The sequence below is a fragment of the Copadichromis virginalis genome, linkage group LG17 (assembly GCF_057382275.1).
Source record: "Copadichromis virginalis isolate Kocher_CV1m ecotype Utaka linkage group LG17, C_Virginalis_male_GT1.1, whole genome shotgun sequence".
Taxonomy (NCBI): Eukaryota; Metazoa; Chordata; class Actinopteri; order Cichliformes; family Cichlidae; genus Copadichromis; species Copadichromis virginalis.
The window spans coordinates 28,097,761-28,115,485 of NC_140634.1; the positions used below are offsets into that span (position 1 = coordinate 28,097,761).

The 17,725-nt window shown below is 40.1% G+C and overlaps 1 long non-coding RNA gene across 1 annotated transcript in view; it reads left to right on the forward strand.

Moving 5' to 3' along the window:
• The window catches only part of LOC146689624 (uncharacterized), a 60,928-nt gene that overhangs the window by 17,709 nt on the left and 25,494 nt on the right, over window positions 1–17,725 (forward strand). The window contains exon 2 of the long non-coding RNA XR_014916028.1: window positions 3,647–3,727. This is a non-coding gene — a long non-coding RNA (uncharacterized LOC146689624). The remainder of the gene's footprint in view (window positions 1–3,646; window positions 3,728–17,725) is intronic.

Here is a 17,725-nt window from a genome sequence, read left to right on the forward strand (position 1 = left end):
CATCAAGGTCAGATCGCGCAATGCTCAGAGAAATTGCAAAGAACCCAAGAGCTACATCTCAGACTCTATAGGCCTCCGTCAGCATGTTAGATGTTCATAACAGTAGCTTGTTTGGAAGGATCGTCGGGAGAAGCTCTCGTCTCTCTAAAAACAACCTGGCAGCACAGCTTAGGTTTGCAAAATTGCATCTGAAGAAACCAAAATACTTCTGGAACAATATCATTTGGTGTTGTACTGATCCAAAGCCAGGCCATATGGTAGGACTTTAAGAGAGCTGTGCATAAGCGAATATCCACAAACCTCAATGGATTAAAGCGACATTGTAAAGGGAGAAAATACTGCACGACTGTCATAACTTTGTTTTTCCTCTGATTATAGGTCTTAGTTACCTAAATGCTTATTGTGATTTTATTCAGACATGACAGGGCATTTTTAAGAGGGGGCCAAATTGCTTTTTGACTTATGGAGCATGAGAGCATGATGACAGAGAGACAGTAATGACAAAAATGATGGAAGAGTGTCTTTTTACAAGTTGGGTCAGTGATGGGCTTTATTTTGACAAGCAGGCCTTAATTTAATGACCATGTTGAGTGGAAGTGATGCTTGTGCCACTTCCCACAATGACTCTGTTCATGCATTTTCTCAAAAGGAATCCTAACAATGAACAAGCACTGACTGAAAATGAATCTGCTCTTACTTTGATAAGAGACTGAACGCCGGAGTCATTTCTCTAGCACAAATGTCAAATGTGTTTCAATTGTGCTGTTATTCCTCTTTTACCGTAATTGTAAAATTAAAAAAAAAAACAAGTAAAATGATGAATATATGTGATAGAGAGATGATTAATTAGCTTGGGAGCTTTGCTTAGACACAACAAGCACTTAATGCTTTGGGAACTCATCAGTATTTTCTTGTGTTTTGCATATGAAATGTAGAAAATGATCATCATTGGCATGTCAGCGCAATAAAAGTGCTCTTGTTGTAGTGCATTAAGATTCAGCTTAAATGTGCAACGAGCTTCTGTTATTTTATACATTCTGTTAGTTTGTTTTTTGGTTTTTTTTCCCCAGTGCTCTTACAGCGGCATGACACAAATCTTTCATAAGGTTCGCCGTGTGCGTCAGGATGAGGTGCACTTACATAAAAGTAATCGAACTTCCTTGACACCACTTTAACAGCGAAAACCAAAGTTTCTCACTTAAGGCACAGCACATCTTTTATTCCCTTTTCAATCTTTTCATCAAAGGATCTACAGCACCAAGTGCCATTTCCAAGGTGAAACAGAAAGTGGACACAAAAGACGAATATCTCACATTCTCGCCTCTGCCTTCATTTTCAACGACTAAAGCCGATCTCGTCAAACAATATGCAATTACCAGCATTTAAACAGCTAAACTTGCTAAAGTGATTAGCCGGTGTTTACCATAAGCAACATTTTGTACACAAGATAACGGCTCTCATTTGCATATGCTAATGCTCGGTAATTAGCTATGCTCCTGCGGGTAATTCCTATTCAGCCCCAACCTACAGGCAGTTTCCTTTCTTTCTTTCCTTCTTCTTTTTTGTTTTTTAAACAGCAAAATAATGAATTAATTCAATCAATCATGTAAAGGCTAATATATGCATAACAAATGGCAAGGGGACGGTTTTAATGTCAGAAATCAAAAGGCAAAGATCCAAGGATACTCTGAATGAAAGAGAGCGCTGCTGCTCAGGTAGACTTAATTGTATTTCTCTGACAAACAATAACACAAACACCTTGTTTGCCACATTTTGGGATGGTAATTGTAATGCTTAGTGTTCAGCTGGGGACAACAATATAGGCAATTTATCCAAAAAACATCTTTGTAATCGCCTGCCCACACAAACCTGTTGATCGTGTTCGTCCAATACAAGAAGAACAAAATGGCTTTTGTGTGCTTTTTGAATTAAGGTAAACCTCTTTCGCCCGCCAGCCAGACATGACTTAGAAGTAGTGACGAGAGAGAGAGAGCGGGAGGGAGAGACGTTGATGTAATTTAGGTTTAATGTGTGTTTGCACTCCTAATCTTCTCTCTTTTCCGCTCTTGAAAGGCATGATAAACTCTGAGACTGTTAGCTGTGAGGCAGGCACCTATGCTCATCGTTCTTGTCCCATTACCTCAGACTGGGCTGTGGCATTATCACACCCAGTTCCATATTCATTCCCATCAAAGATGAGGCCAGAGAGAGGGCAGGATATATTTTACCTTCACAAACAAATGCCTAAACTATTATGAGAACTGAAAGGATGATAGCTTCAGGATAGCTGTGTTTGTGCAAGGACTAAATTTAGAGCTTTCTCTAGTGAAAAAGGGGGGGAGGAGGCATTAATGTCAGCTGTCTGTCATAAAACCAATAATGTAGTGATTTACAGCGGCTCTTATCTGGAGCTAGAGACTGGAAATTCAAAAACCCCAGGGGCATCGCAGTTCATGAACAGGCATCGCTGGAGTACAAGGCATGGCCTGCAATGTTAATACACACTTGTAGTTTTGTTTCGGGGATTTTTTTTTTTTTTACTTACTTAAAAGTAAAGGTCAAATGTTGTGGCAGCCCAACAGCACAAATTCACCACAAAAAATGACAGCGTCTGGGTTTGCCAAAACTGATCACAGCTGAGCTTGTTTCATTTGATGTCCCTATGAAAGCCATGTTTATTCTTATTGCATGCCCACTCACTTGAATTCTAGAGCAGGGATGGCAAACTACAGCCCACTTATGTGGACCGGACAAGTGAAACCTCTTTCTGTCAGTGTACAGAAATGGAAGTAATTTAATCAAGTGACCAAATTTAATCAATGCGATATCTTAACATAAGACAAAGAAGCACAGTTTCAATGGTATGTCTCAGTTCTTGCGCATGATAAACACGTTCCTGTAGTAAATTAAGAAATGTCACGACTTTTTGGACTGTAAGAAGCAAATGTGTAAAACTACAGAAATCTGTAACTTGATTATGTTGGTGTAGTACAAATGGCCACACAAAGTCATCGCTGGGCCGATTCTGGCCCCCGGGCCTTGTGTTTGTGCCAAATATCACTTCTGCAAATGGTTAAATGACAGAAAAGACAAATATTTAGTCATAAGCTGTTTTTTTTCCACAGCTATCCCACCATCTGATTGATGTTGTTATCTTCTCACTATTTTGTTGTGATTTTTATTTCTTGGCACTGTCGCAGATGTCAAGCAACTACCCCACTTTTAACATCAACTCTCAGCTCAACAAAAATACCCTTCAGTCATGAGTGACGTTTTTCTGCCAACTACTGTCAGCTATTTAGTTGCCATTATGCTCTTACTCCATTAATAGCTGTTGTGGTGAAATGTGTTTATGCATAACTGTGTTCAACACCATCCTATTACAGGTCCTCAAACACATATCCTGGATTCAGCTTCTTGTCTTTTGTGGCCTATGGCAAGATACTGGCTTCAGGATAATACACCTGAAAAATGTGGCTAATTGACACACAAAACTTCGGTCATTGTGGCCCATCGGTAGCTAAATCCTTTCTTAGGCAACAGAATAGTTAAACAGGAAATGACTGAAATAGCCCTAGCAAGACTAAAAGATGAATATTTTTTGTGTTAACTTTTACATTCATTCTCACCTCTCATCCTATGATAGCTGTGCGAGGCTCCAACCCCCATGTGACCCTGAACGGGACCAGCGGAAGAAGAAGGGAAAAATGGATGGATTTACAGTCCTGTAAGTCTTTGTGCTAGCCATTAGGGAACTCTCCTTCTTCAGTTGACTGTGCACTAAATGAGCTTTACTCAAGCAACACAATGGGAATCATTTCAGCCATAACCTCCTAAGACCCGAACTCTTCCACGACATGCATTTTTAATTTCTCTTTGATATTTGGTCATATTGGGGCCCGATGAATGTAAAAACAAAGAATTACCAGATTTTTATTTCAACCTTATTTTTGTTTTTAAGAAAAATAAGAGCCACATATGAGGATATTCGTTTACAATTTTGATAGCACAGTAGCAGTATAATGCCCTCGTAAGTGGATATCAGGCCCATGTCAAGCAAAATTGAGTATTTTAGACTAAATAACCCAAAATGTGATGTCAACATATGTGGACGCCAGGTGGTTAAATAAAAAAGCAAAACTTTGATATCATTGTATAGTGGTTTCCTGTTAATCAGGTTTTACACAACCACCACAGGGATTCATCTGCCTCCACCCTTTTCTGTCACACCAACCCTCTTCATCACATCCATCTTTACATTTAAAGTCCCTTGTCTCACCTCCATACCTACCTTTCATTCTCTCTCGCTACCTCCTTTTTCTTTAGTTTCCTTAGCACCCTACTGGTCAACAGCACCGGCTGCAGTTGCTGTTAACCTGGACCTTGACTGATCCACTATGGAAATGTCACTCGTAGTCATGTTTGATTTAACAAAGATTTTATGCTCTTCTGATCCAGTCCATTTATTGTGGCTTGGGACTAGCAGCGGGGGTGCACTGCCTTGTGGACCCCCGCTGTGGCCGCGTTTCCAAAGAGGAGAGCATAACTGTGTATTGCTGTATTATTACAGCATTTATTTACAGAGTAAATTGGTTTGAATCTCTGTTGCACATGAATTTGTGTTTGCCATTTTAGCAAGATAATAAGAAATGTAGACCCATTACCAAATATCAGTATTCTGGGAGCTGCATCTCTCATTAATTTGCCATCAGAACCAGCAGTTTTAAACTTCACTTTCAGCAACAGAGAAATGCAGCCGACCTGCTCTGTGGGTGGAGGTTGCCTTGGAGAATCACCTGGTGTTACCAGGGAAACAGATAAGCTGGTGGAATGGCTATTTATGTAAATGCGTGATTGCCATGGGTGGAGTGTACATGTCAACGCACACCTGACAGCCGAGTCTGTTGCTATGGCGGCCAAGAATTAAAAGTGGATGAAGAAGGGGATTATTGCAGCCTCACAAAATTCAATAAAACACGATAGCAGCTGTGCTTATTTAGAGACATTCTGGACCGATTTGATTTGGCTGAAAGTATCAAGGAAATGTGCAAATGATGAATTTAATACGCGTCCCCTGTTGGTGCCTGGTACCTGGGTCTCAGTCTGTCAGCGATAATAGCCCTTGGTATTTCATCATACATTCAGACAGTGTGGCTGGTCGTGTTAGAGCACGGTGAAATTACAAGGAAGCCACCATGACAAGATAAATACAATAAATCTAATATGCTCTTTGTCAAATTCAGGGCTGAGTAATGAGTTCTGGAGGCTTTCACAGTAGACAGCAACTTCAATTTCAAATAAATGGACAGTATGTTCTCATATTAGTGTGAGAGAGCTCATATGGGAAACTGTAAGGAAAGTTGCAGGCTTGTTTCCAAGTCAATTTAAGTGTGAAGATTAGAACATGCCCGCAGACGTAAAGACATATAACTGTAGGTGGTGATACAGGAGTTTAAGCTTTATTACATCAAAAAACAAACAACTCCAAGCCGCAAACCTGCTGCGCTTACAGGTTACACTTCTTTGTGGAATATCACAGATGAACAGCATGAATCAGAGCATTTCTGCTGACAAGTGTTGCGTTGAAGCAGTTATATAATCATAGCATGTCGGCGCGCTGCATTTCTACATGCAGTCTTCCAACTAAGAGGCTCACTCAGGGGCCTGTGATGTCCCCAGCTGGCACCTGCCGCTGCAAGCGCCATCTCCGCAGTTGTAGGGCATTAGCATGGCATAAAGCTGGCACAGCACAACGAGAACTTGCACAAAACCCTCTGGGGAGAAAGGGAAGGGTGGGGTTTTTCTTCTTCTTCTTCTTCTTTGGATGTAGTAGGGAGTGTTCCTAGGCAGAGGCCATCCCCAGAGCAGTAAAAGGTACAAGAGAAAACTTGCAAGCCACCACATCAGGCACAGAGTGGGATCCGCATGGCACTTGATAACACTATACTCAGGTGGCTCACAGCAAGCAGATGCAGGCTTAAAACAATAGCCCTCAGTGGAAGGGATGTGGAGAAACAAGTGTTGGCTTGGCACTTGAACATATGTGGAGGGTGCGATCCTAGAAAGCGAGTGTGTGTGGTGGACTGAGGTGTGAGGAGGCATGCATATATGCACATATGGTGCAGTGCTGAACATGTTGGTGACTGTGGATGCAAGCTGGAGGGCAGGAAGAGGCCGCAGAAGAACAATGTCATTGTGCTTTTCTAATGTGTACGCATGAGTGCCACGAACTATACTTGTGTATGCTTGGCTTGCCAGTGTACCGAAAGCACTGCGAGGTTCAGGGAAAGATGCAGCCATCGCGCTCTAGTAACAAGATTCTCGCACCCTCTGGTGCGTGATGTCACTTCAGTGGAGGGCTTCCTCTAACAAGGTGCTAAAGGAGAAGACAGCAGAGCAGTGTGTGTGTGTGTGTGTGTGTGTGTGTGTGTGTGTGTGTGTGTGTGTGAAGGGGGGGGGTGGCCTTTTTTGTGCTCCAACTTCCTCCAGCTTCCTCTCAGTCCTCCTTCCTTTTCAGTTTGCATTTCAGGATTCAACATGGAGCAGTTACCACTTTCTAATCAAAGACAGGTTAATTTGTGTTCTCAAGCCTGGATGCCTGTACAGGTGCAGCCATGTAGATTGTTGAGGGTATATTGTGTTAAATTATACACACGGTGCATAATTAAACCTGTCTTGGAAAATGCCATGGAAACCCACACTGTGTATTTAAACTAAGCAGCTTTTACCTTTCAAAGTATTTGGGGGAAAAAGCTGGCTCTTAACTGAAGTAAAAAGGTGGGCGTAGTAATAAAGTACATTTGAGTGCTGAATTTGAGTTACTTGTCCTTTTCACTCCATATTACTTTATGTATATAAATATATATATGTAGCAATGCATAGTAGTGGCAACATCACTGCCTTTGGAATAATGGGTTGATGATTGAATCCCAGTCACAGCATGCATCTAGTAAGGGTCTCCCTTAGACTAAAGTCTGATTAGAATATTAGCAAGAGACATATAAGTAAAGCCATACTGGCCTAAATATTGCCTGGTTTAGCAAGGTCCACATCCAAGGCATGCTGATGTAACGTGAACTATTGGAACAATAGAACCCATGTAGGCACATGGAGAACATGCAAACTCCTTTTCTGCTGTATATCATGCTTAGCTGTCAATTTTGACAAGTGGTCTTCAAAAGGCATCAAAGCAGAACTTTGCACCAGCGCAGGTACACGCATCAGCGGAAAATATGTAATTCTAAATATAGATATACTGCATACAGATTTAAATCCATTTTTTAAACTGTTAATTCTAGACAGCAACATCAAACCTAAAAGTATTTTAACTCATTGACATCTTTTGTGCAAAAACCATTTTTTGTACAAAAAATACAATCTTTTTCGAATCTGTGAAAATTGTACAAAGACAAAACATCAAATATTAAAACTGAGGCAACGAGATATATATGTGCTCATTTTGAATTTTGTGCCAGTAAGAGGAAAGTTTGGAGGTGTTTACTGCTGTGTTTCATCATCTCTTCTGTTATTGTAATAGCACTGCGCTTGGAAACTGCAGAGACCAATTGCTTTGGTTTAAAAGGAAAAAATACTTTCTATTGTTGCTTGATACAGGAACGCTGAAAATCAACTCCTCCAGTCTTTGTGAAAACATCTATCCTTATTAAGTTTTTTTTTTTACACATAAAAGCTGTCAGCATCAGTCTCCTCAGCAAAAGTAAAATCAATACAAGGATGATGATTTTTATTTTGATTCACCAACCAACTAGAGCTCATTCCAAATAACGTTCTATGGAAAAGAACATTTTTTTCCAGTAGAAAATCTCCTTTTCTTCTCAAGTGTTTGTGCTTGCTGCAGCATTTATTAAAAAAAAAACAGTCAGTCAGTCACTTAAAATCAGTCTAGTGGTAAGATGGAGTCATCTGCCAACTAGGGGTATAGCAGGAATGTGGACACACAAAAGTAAATACTTAAAAAGGAAACGTTGTGCTGGGGGAAGAAAAGCAAACAACAAAACTGTCTCCTTTTGAGTGCAAGTACAGGACAACATGAGTCACATTTACAGAAAAGGGCTGCTGCTGAAACACCGCTAGGAAATAACATGTCCAAAGGAATATGTCCTGGCACACACATAAGCGCATAACACTTACATGCAGAATAAAAACACAAAGATGTTTGACAGGAGGTCTGAATGATGTTTGGAGAGTCTAAATAGCAGTGCAATCTGATAAATATTATCTGGATGATTATTGCTTCTCTGAGCCTCAGAGGAATCTTTGCCCTATTGGATACATGATTAATCTGTGAGCAAATTATTGCTCGCCGTCCTTGGAGGCCTCTTTTTAAATTGCACTGCAGTCTCTCAAAACCTGGAGTCAGAGAATGATTTGTATGAATAAGTCTTCCTTTTTCACCATTTCTTTTCACAGTCTTTTATTCACTCACCCACTGAGGACCTTCGGTGTATTCAAACTAAGCGGAACCCACACCTGTCGCAGTCATACTGCGCTGATGGATTATATAATGTCCAAACAACCCGTCAGCATGTGCATTAGTGTCACGCTTACGCGGTGATAGACTACTGTACTGAACGTCCAAGTGGATCTGTGCGTCTGCGTGGATCAGCGCTAAATTGTTTAGTGAAGACCCTGGAGTTCCCTTCTCTTTGAATTCACATCCAAATGATGCAGAGTGGGTGGGAATGGCAATGACAGCGTGGCTTTTTCAATCACTTGGACCTGGTACTTTGGAAGTACTGTGTTGGCCAGGCAGCTGGGCAAAATAGAAAGTAGTATGCCATCTAGCACTGAGCTTTTTCTTCCTTTAAACTTTAGAGCAGTTAAGATTTTAATGAAAGCAATTTTCTGACACGTTATATATCTACAAGACTCCGAGATGGTGTTCATAATGCACATATGCTCACAATTTCTGTAGATGTCTGGTTTACATTCCAAAATAGTAGGCAGTGATATTGCAGACTAACTCGAGTTGCCGTCACAGCTTGTACATAAAAAAAGGAAGGTTCCTTCGGTTGCCTGCAAAGTGAAGGCAACATTCATTGCTTTTAAAGGACAACAGGGGGAGACTCCTCTGGTTGCAAAAAGAAGTCCTTCGTATAGATATCCGAAAGAAAACGACCCGTATTTCTCACTCCATTTATAACCTCAGTAAACACTTTTCAGATTAGTTCATGATCCCACTCTCTAGTTTAAAGTTGCTGAAGCCCCAAGAAACCAGCTGCGTTGATTAACCTTAGCTTGGCACATCTGGATTAAAAACTATTTCCGAGTCCCCGGTTATCAATAAATATTTGGCCTATGGGCCACATTTGATCTTGACTGAATATAAATCTGATTTCCTCAAATAAAATAGTCACCTACAGATACCTCTTATATTGGCAGTTGCTATTTATTGTTTTGGGCCACCTTCAGCTTCTTATAAGAAACCAGAGCTCTTGGAGAAAACCCACACAGGCACAGGCAGGGGATTGGTTTTGAAACAAAACCCAACCGTAGGTAGGAAAACTTTTCATAGTAGCGTTTATGAACGAGGTGATGATTAGCTCTTCAGGGAGAATTGCTGTTGCTGCTCAGACCCCTCGAGAGCTTTCTCGAACAGCAAAGCCTTTTCTGTTAGGTTATTTGCTACAACATATTTAATACAACAGAGTATTTACATCTAAAAGGTCTTCAAATTGGCCTTATAGTTTCATCAAAAACATGCCCACAGCAGCATTCACACCAACGCAGCCCTTTGAAGTTGTTTTGACACTATGCTGTTGTTGGCCTGTTAACGGCCTTTCGTGGTGAAGGGCATCCCGAGGGCTCAGTTTACCGACTGACTACATGAGTTAAAATGTCAGCAGCATACTGTGCGGCTGTGATAAACCTTCTCTTTGTTAGGGATACTAAGACATGCAGAAATGTTGGTTTGACAAATTTTGCCGATTGCCCCTACTTTTTCTGAATTGCAGGCACAAACGAAATTCTTTGCTCTGTTCTTGTGATCGCATTTGAATATAATGCACAAAAGCAAGCCTCGGACAGCTCAACAGGTTTAATTAAATTACGCAAATCCCCATTTCTGTGTCCACTCACAGCAACTTCATCACTATCTGGGACCTACAATGGAATGGACCCGCTGTTGTAATAGGAGCTTACAAGGAAAGAAAAAAATACTCTGGGGTGGTGAAATGTTAAGAAGCTGGATTACGCTAAAACCTGAAAAGGAATTACATGTAAATCTATATATTCTGGACAATGTCTACCTAATTAAACTTAAATTCTGGCTCTCCAGAGTGTCTTCCGCGAAGCAGTAATTCTTCAAGAAGGTTGTTATTGCACAGTATTTTTAAGGATTATTCTACGGCTTAACCTGCTTCTCCACTCCCTCCTTTGTGTATTCAAAACTGTAAATTCACTTTATTTCAGAATAATGAGCAAGTAAAAGAGACTGACTTGCAAAAAAAAGCTTTTTTAAATTAATAAATCCACTTCTGTGAGCAGCAGTTAAGTGTGAATTAAATTAAATATGATGAAAGATGAAGCTTAAGACAAGCTGAGGAGCCCTACGGCCAAATGTGACTACTACTTGCCTGGTGGGGACATTAACCACGGAGTCGATCCCAGGGCTAAGTGCAATGCCTGTTAGTTTATTAACTTTATTGGTGTTCGATTGAGGAAGAGAAAAGTTCACAGATGGCTTCTTGATGAGAATGAGAAGGCAAACAAAACCTCCCACAAGTATCGTACATTTGATTCCCATAGCCACTTTTCCTGAGCCGGTTTAATTACAACGTTTTATTGATAAAGAATAGCAACATCCATGACAGCATTAAGAAAGGACAATGATTTCAGGAGAATCTTTTTTTTCCCCCCCTGTAAATATGCAAATATCAATGTGCTTCAACACAGTAGTTCACAAATGACTGAATAGATTTGTCTAGGGAACGAATTAAAGCAGTAAACTGTGGCCATATTACATGTTTATATCACAGGCTTTACCCTCTCCACGATCTTTCTGCACACTGTTGACCACATAAATTTTTTTAGCTTACTGTGTTTAGGCTGGGCTGCTGGAAAAGTAGGTGGGAAACGTGTGAGCGATGCAGCCCAGAGTTTAGAAGAAATGACATGCCAGATTGTGGATGAGCCCCTGTCCAGATACTGGTGTGTTCTTTCTCTCAGATCACCCTTTTTATATATTAGTATTTTAAAAAGCCCAATAAATTCAAAAGTACCTAGATTAGTATTGAGAAACTTGACCAAATGAATGCTTTAAAAACTAATTTGTTCCAATCCATATTGAACAGCTGTAAGATGGTTGCTCAGAGGCTTAAGAACACCAGCAACTGCAGGAATCAGGATTTGCACATTGATTCTCTATAAGAGTTGCACGGTTCACAGTTAATACACGTACACAGTGGCAGGAAGCCCCTCTCCCTATACAGACAATAAAAGCTGTTTAGGTTCTTTTGTGTGTCAAACCACATTAAAAAAAATATGCACTTTGTAAAAACACCTTTAGTTTAATAAAAGGAACAGCAAAATGAGATGTGCAAAATGTAATCCTTCCATAAGATTACACAAGAATGCGGCATGATACTCCAAAACAATGTAACACCATAATGCACCTATAAGAAGCTACATGGGGCACAGTTAATACCCAGAGACGCACAGTGGCAGGCTGTCCTCTAATCCTCTGCAGGGAGCCTGAAAAGATGCAGATCGGGGAAAATCAAAACCCAGGAAGACGTCAGTAATAGTCTTTTGTTCCATTTCAGTTTAAATTAGATTTAATGATTTTTAAATGTCTTAGCTTAACACAGCGAGAGAGAATCACAGCACATCTCACCAGTAACAAACCTTCTACGACAAGTAAACAAGAAACTACACAGACATTTACACTTGAATGACGAGTTAAGTTGGTAACCTCGTGCAGGTTATGCCTTTGTTGCACGGATGGATGTGCGTACTGTACTTGTGGCCTTGCCCTGGGTTCAAAAGTTTTGCATCTCCCTTCCACGTCTGCATGCTCCGACAGATGCAGCGCGCAGACCAGCTTCTGACCTCTGTGCTTTTGTATAGTTTTGTACCTTTACATCAAAAGAAGTCGGTGCCTTTGTATGTGATTTGTAGCTGCCCTCCCAATTAGAAGTTAGAAAAAGGACTGGTATCATCTTATTTTTTTTCTATCGGCTACACAGAAAAATGATTTATTTAAGTGCCCCGTGATGCCCTTCAAACAAGCGTTTGTATCGCGAAGATGTTTCAGTGGAATACTACTGTGTTATTTTGATTTTTTTAAGAAGGTGGGTTTTGTGTAGTGTTATCTGTCTCTGCGCATCAACAACAGCTATCTAGGTAAGTGCTGTAACACAGTCATACACACATCCTATGTTCAAAACATCAAGCTCCCTGCAGCTTTCCTAAAATATTAATTTAATCATCTGGAGCAGCCACTTTGCTAGCTGGAAAGAAGACCTAATATCCAGGACAACTTGAACTATTCAGAAATTAATTATCCTTTGGGCTTCAATCACACAGGCTGGGCAGATACAGTCTGGCAACTTCCATTCACTGGGAAAAATGTGTATTCCCCAACTGGTTGGTGAGTGGTTGTTATGGGTTGCTAGAGGACCCCGACTTTCAATTCAATTCAGTTTTATTTTTACAAATCACAACATCAGTCGCCTCAAGCTGCTTTATTTTGTACGGTAGACCCTACAATAACACATAGAGAAAAACCCAACAATCATATTAGCCTCTATGAGCAAGCACTTTGGCGACAGTGGGAAGGAAAAACTCCCTTGTAATAGGAAGAAACCTCCGACAGAACCAGGTTCAGGGAGGGGCGGCCATCTGCCCCCACTGGTTGGTGAGAAAGAAGGAAGACGGGATAAAAGACATGCTGCAGAAGAGAGCAAGAGATTAATAACAAGTACGATTCAATGGAGAGAGGTCTATTAACAAATAGTGAGTGAAAAAGGTGACCGAAGAAGAAATACTCAATGCATCATGGGAATCCCCCAGAAGCCTACGCCTATTGCAGCATAACTAAGGGAGGGATTAGGGTCACCTGATCCAGGCCTAACTATATACTTTAGCAAAAAGGAAAGTTTTAAGCCTAATCTTAAAAGTAGAGAATAGTGTCTGTCTCCCAAATCCAAACTGGAAGCTCAACTTGTCTGCAGACAATCTCCCACAGCTCTCTAAGTGATAATGTAACTGTAGCAACCATCACATTTCAAAAGAGACAACTTTCACTTTGAAAATGAATTGTCACTTTTCACTGTATCACTACTCCTCGGCAAATAGTTGGTGAGTGTCCCTACAAACTAAAAACAACTGTAACAATCCGCTAACAACAGACGCCTTCACAAGGTTTTTGGTGGAGTATCAGTTACCTCTTTGTCCCCAGTTTCCACTAACAACTGGTTGGGGAATCAACATTTTTCCCAAGCTGTGGTTGCCAGGTAGTCACTGTCCGGCAATCAGTTTCACAGTCACACAGCCACCAACCTCCAGTATCCACACTTTTTTTTTTCAGTGATTTCCTAATTCGTTAGTGGTTGTTGGCTTACGCTATGTGACATTTTTCCCAAGCAACCAGGGGTTTCCAGGGAGTGATCATCTAGTCCCTTAAGCCGCATCCACACGGGAAGCGATTTGTAGCGACAGGCTTACCAGAGGTCACATAAAGAGAGTGACATTTGGTGTCTTAAAACGATTACGGGGAAATAACCGCTGACGATACAAAGTGGGCGGGACCGGAGATAAACTTTTCTCAATTTCCAGACGACTAATTGAAGCAACTACCATTGAGAGTGAAGAATATCTGTGACTGACACATGACCTGATAGAAAATGCATTAGAAGGTTACCTAGGCAACCGGAGCCTGGAATCTCTGCAAGCGACCAGCCGTCAGCTTCAAAGCGATGTGTGACGAGCAAATCTCTTTCAGAGTAGACACAGCTTTAAGAACATTAGTATTTTTATCATCTTAACTGGGCTCTGAAAGCACTCAGACACCAGAAGGTAGCATTCAGTGTTGCCTCAGCTTTCATCAGGCAGTTTTGTTATTAGTAGTTCAATTTAAAAATTCTTCATAATTGCTAGATTTTGAAAATTGATAAAAGAATTAAGGTAATAAAGGTATTATCACTAACTGCTAATTATATACTGAGATATTTTCCAAAGATAGCTCTGGCTGTATTATAATATACAACCAAAATACTCTTTATTGGAACAGTTAGGCGCTTGAAACTAGTGGAGCTGTTTGACCAAGTAGTTTGATACCAAAACACGCTTCCATTTTTTTTGCAATTCATTGTGGTTATTGGCAGTGAAACTTCAGGGGGCTTTGGTGAGTCACACGTCTGATGCCAAACAGCTCTTTCTTCTAGCTCTCACAGTCACTGAATAAGATGACAAATACATGGCAAGCTGAGGATTTATAAGTAACATGTGTTGCACAGAAAGCTGATTTGACTCCCACTCTCATCTGAATTGTCAGAAAATGAGATGATGAGGAGTGCAAAGGAGCTCAAAGGAAATAATAGCTATATATAGTTTGCACTTCACAGTTGGACTGGCAGCTGTTCGCTGCAGGTAAACCAACTTTAAATCAGACAGCAGTTTGATCTAAAGAAGTTCACTGGTGGGATAAAAGAACACAATAAAAATAAAGAGAAGCATTTGGGAGGGAAAAAAGAGAAAAGGTAGTTCAGTGGAATCCTGAACTGCAGGAAGGGAAGTGGGTTGAATCTCCTGCGATTGTGTGCCGTCGTTATCTGTGGTGTGATGTGATGATGTACAGAGTAAGTCTAATGCTCTTGAAATCATTCGGGGATAAAGCAGCTAGAATCCCCAATAAAATCTTCTCCAGGGTAGATTTCATCACCGATGGTGGCAAATTTGTGTTGATAAAACCGTAGTGAACCGCCGGGCAACAAAATGGCAACATTATGTTTTACTTCACAGGTTTAAAACACACACGTAAAATATGCTCGCAATGCAGCGAATGGAGAAAAGTGGGGCTTCTTTTTCTGTTTAAAAGAGGCGGTGCCTTTTTTAAACAAAATTCATTTTACTTCAGTATTTCGAACAGCTTTTACGTCACACCTGAGAGTTGTTGTGGAATTCATTCATTCATGAATTGCCCCACATCTCCCCAACTTATTTTATTATTGTGCATAAATGTATTTATTTTTTTCACCATCATTTTTAAGCTGTATAGTAAATGGCCCAAATGCTGAGTCACTTTACAACACCATCTGCTAATGCACATTAAAAGTCAGGTTTCTTTGTAGCTGTTACTGAAACCACTAAAAGCTAAATGCAGGTCTGTGCCTGTGATACATCTCTCAAAGCTGATTCATGCCTCATATAAAACCATGCGTGATATATAACCAGCTTATTGTTGATGTAACGTGTTGTTGTTGTTTTTTTTTCTTTACTCAATTTGCATTATGTTTTGTTTGTGGGCATTTGATCAAATGTGCTGCTTTTAACAGTTTGTTATTTTTAGTTTGTTCAGCACATTCAAAATGAAATAAAATGATGGATGCTTTAAAATGCCGTGTCTCAACTTCAATTTGGCCATTTAACACAAAGTGCCCAAATTGCAAGGGTTCTGAAGTAATTGGACACTCTTCAACTGAACGCTTCCTGGCCAGCTAATTCAGTTAATTCATGCACGAAACGATTCACGTGCGGCTCCGAGTTGATAAGAGAACATCCATTTAGTTTCATTTAGAGTTGTCCGCCTGTGCGAGGATTGAGGGGACTGTGAAAGTAAAAGCAAATCTGTCAGAGAGTGCTTTCAAGGTGAGATTTCCGAAATTCAAGCAGGTGTTCAAAGTAAAATTCACCCTAAATTAGCACAAGACTTTTGGGTGAAGAAAAAAAAATTCTGGACTACAAAGGTCAAGAGGGTTTTCTACAGAGCGACATTTTTTCTTGGAAGAAAAGAAGAATCAAGTCCAGAGCCTCACAGACTTCTGCATAAAATCGTGAAACAGAAAGTAGACTGTATTTCATCTTTATCGGTCTCTGACATTGTTCTTCGCACAGTTCTTTTAGATTTGCAAGTATTCATTAATGCACAGCTCTCTGATGCATTCAGCCAGCTGGAGGTCTGGACCTTGCCTGAATTATTGCAACACTATGATTCTTTTCTTTTTCAGCCATTCTATTGTAGATTTGCTGCTGTGCTTGGTATAATTCTCCTGTTGCATGACCCAATTTTGGACACGCTTTAGCTGTCAGACTGTTGACTGTAGAATGCTTTGGTATGAAGAAGAGTTCTTGGTCAACTCACTGACTGCAAGGTGCCCAGATGCTGTGGCTGCAACACAATTCCAAATTAATACCCCTCCAGCACTGTGCTTGACAATTGGTATGAGTGGTTTATGCTGATATGCTGTGTTTGGTTTTCTCCAAATGTGGTGCTGAGGATTATTTCCAAACATCTCCACTTTGGTCTCATCTGTTCAAAGGACATTGTTCCTGTGGGTTAATTAGATACAACAAAACTAAGCCATGCTGCAGAGCACTTTTTAAAGGGTAGATGCTTTCTCCTGCCAGCACTTTTAAACAAAGCATACTTTTTAAATCTTTTTTTCTAATTATACTGTCAGGAACTTTAACGTTTAACATGCTAACTGAGGTCTGCAGTCTGAGATGTAGCTCTTGGGTTTTTTGCACTTTCTCTGACCAATGAATGGTCTGAATTTGGGGAGAATTTGCTGGAATGCCCACTCCTGATAAGATTTCCAACTGCCTTGATGGTTTTCCCCTTGATGAACTTCAAATTGTTAGTTTTTTGTTATTTATACAGCACCAAATGTAACAGTGTACTTTCTGTTTCACGACTGGACTTGATTCTTCTTTTGCGTCAAGGCGCTTTCTATTGTAGGGTAAAGAACCTACACACTGCTTCTGCATTCTGGCTTTGGTTTTTCATTAATAAGTGATGGCACAATGTAATATGTCTTGTTTTGTTGTTCATCTCTGGTTTTATTTAACCCTTGTATGGTGTTCGGGTCTGTGAGACCCGTGTTCAGTTTTTTTTAAAAGAAAAATTAAACAATTAATTATTTTTTCACGTGTAAATGTGTTGTGTCTTTCCACTCACTCCACTTGATTATAACTGATTTATTTATAACATTTTATATAAAAGAAAAACGAGAAGCACATTAATTCATAAATGTGATCTAACAAAGGTAAAGGGAAAAAATTAACCATGTTTGCTGTTCATATGTCTTGTAATTGGGATGAAGTAAACATCTGTTGAGTAATTTAACATAAAATTGTTTGATAGTGTTAATTTGGAAAGCCAAAACTCTAGCGGGTCCACCAGACCCATGAACACTGGCTGAGTAACAAAAATACGAACACCACACAAGGGTTAAATCATTTAAAAAACACCTGTTGCGAACCAGATTATTTTTTTCATGTCCTTAAATGTAAAACCTTCGAAGCGACAGAGGGCGTCCTTTCTTTTGGACAGCTTTAAGGTGCAAACGAGGGGTAAGTCACCGAAAAACAGAGGAAGACGTTCACTGAAACATAAAAGGAGATTAATTAGTAGATGCAGGAGACAATAATACACAAAAAGATACAGAAACACAATGAAAGAATGCACACATCAAAAGTTTGCTGTGAAACTTTGCTTTTATATATATATATAAACAGCCATATGGCACGGAAATAAGATGATTAG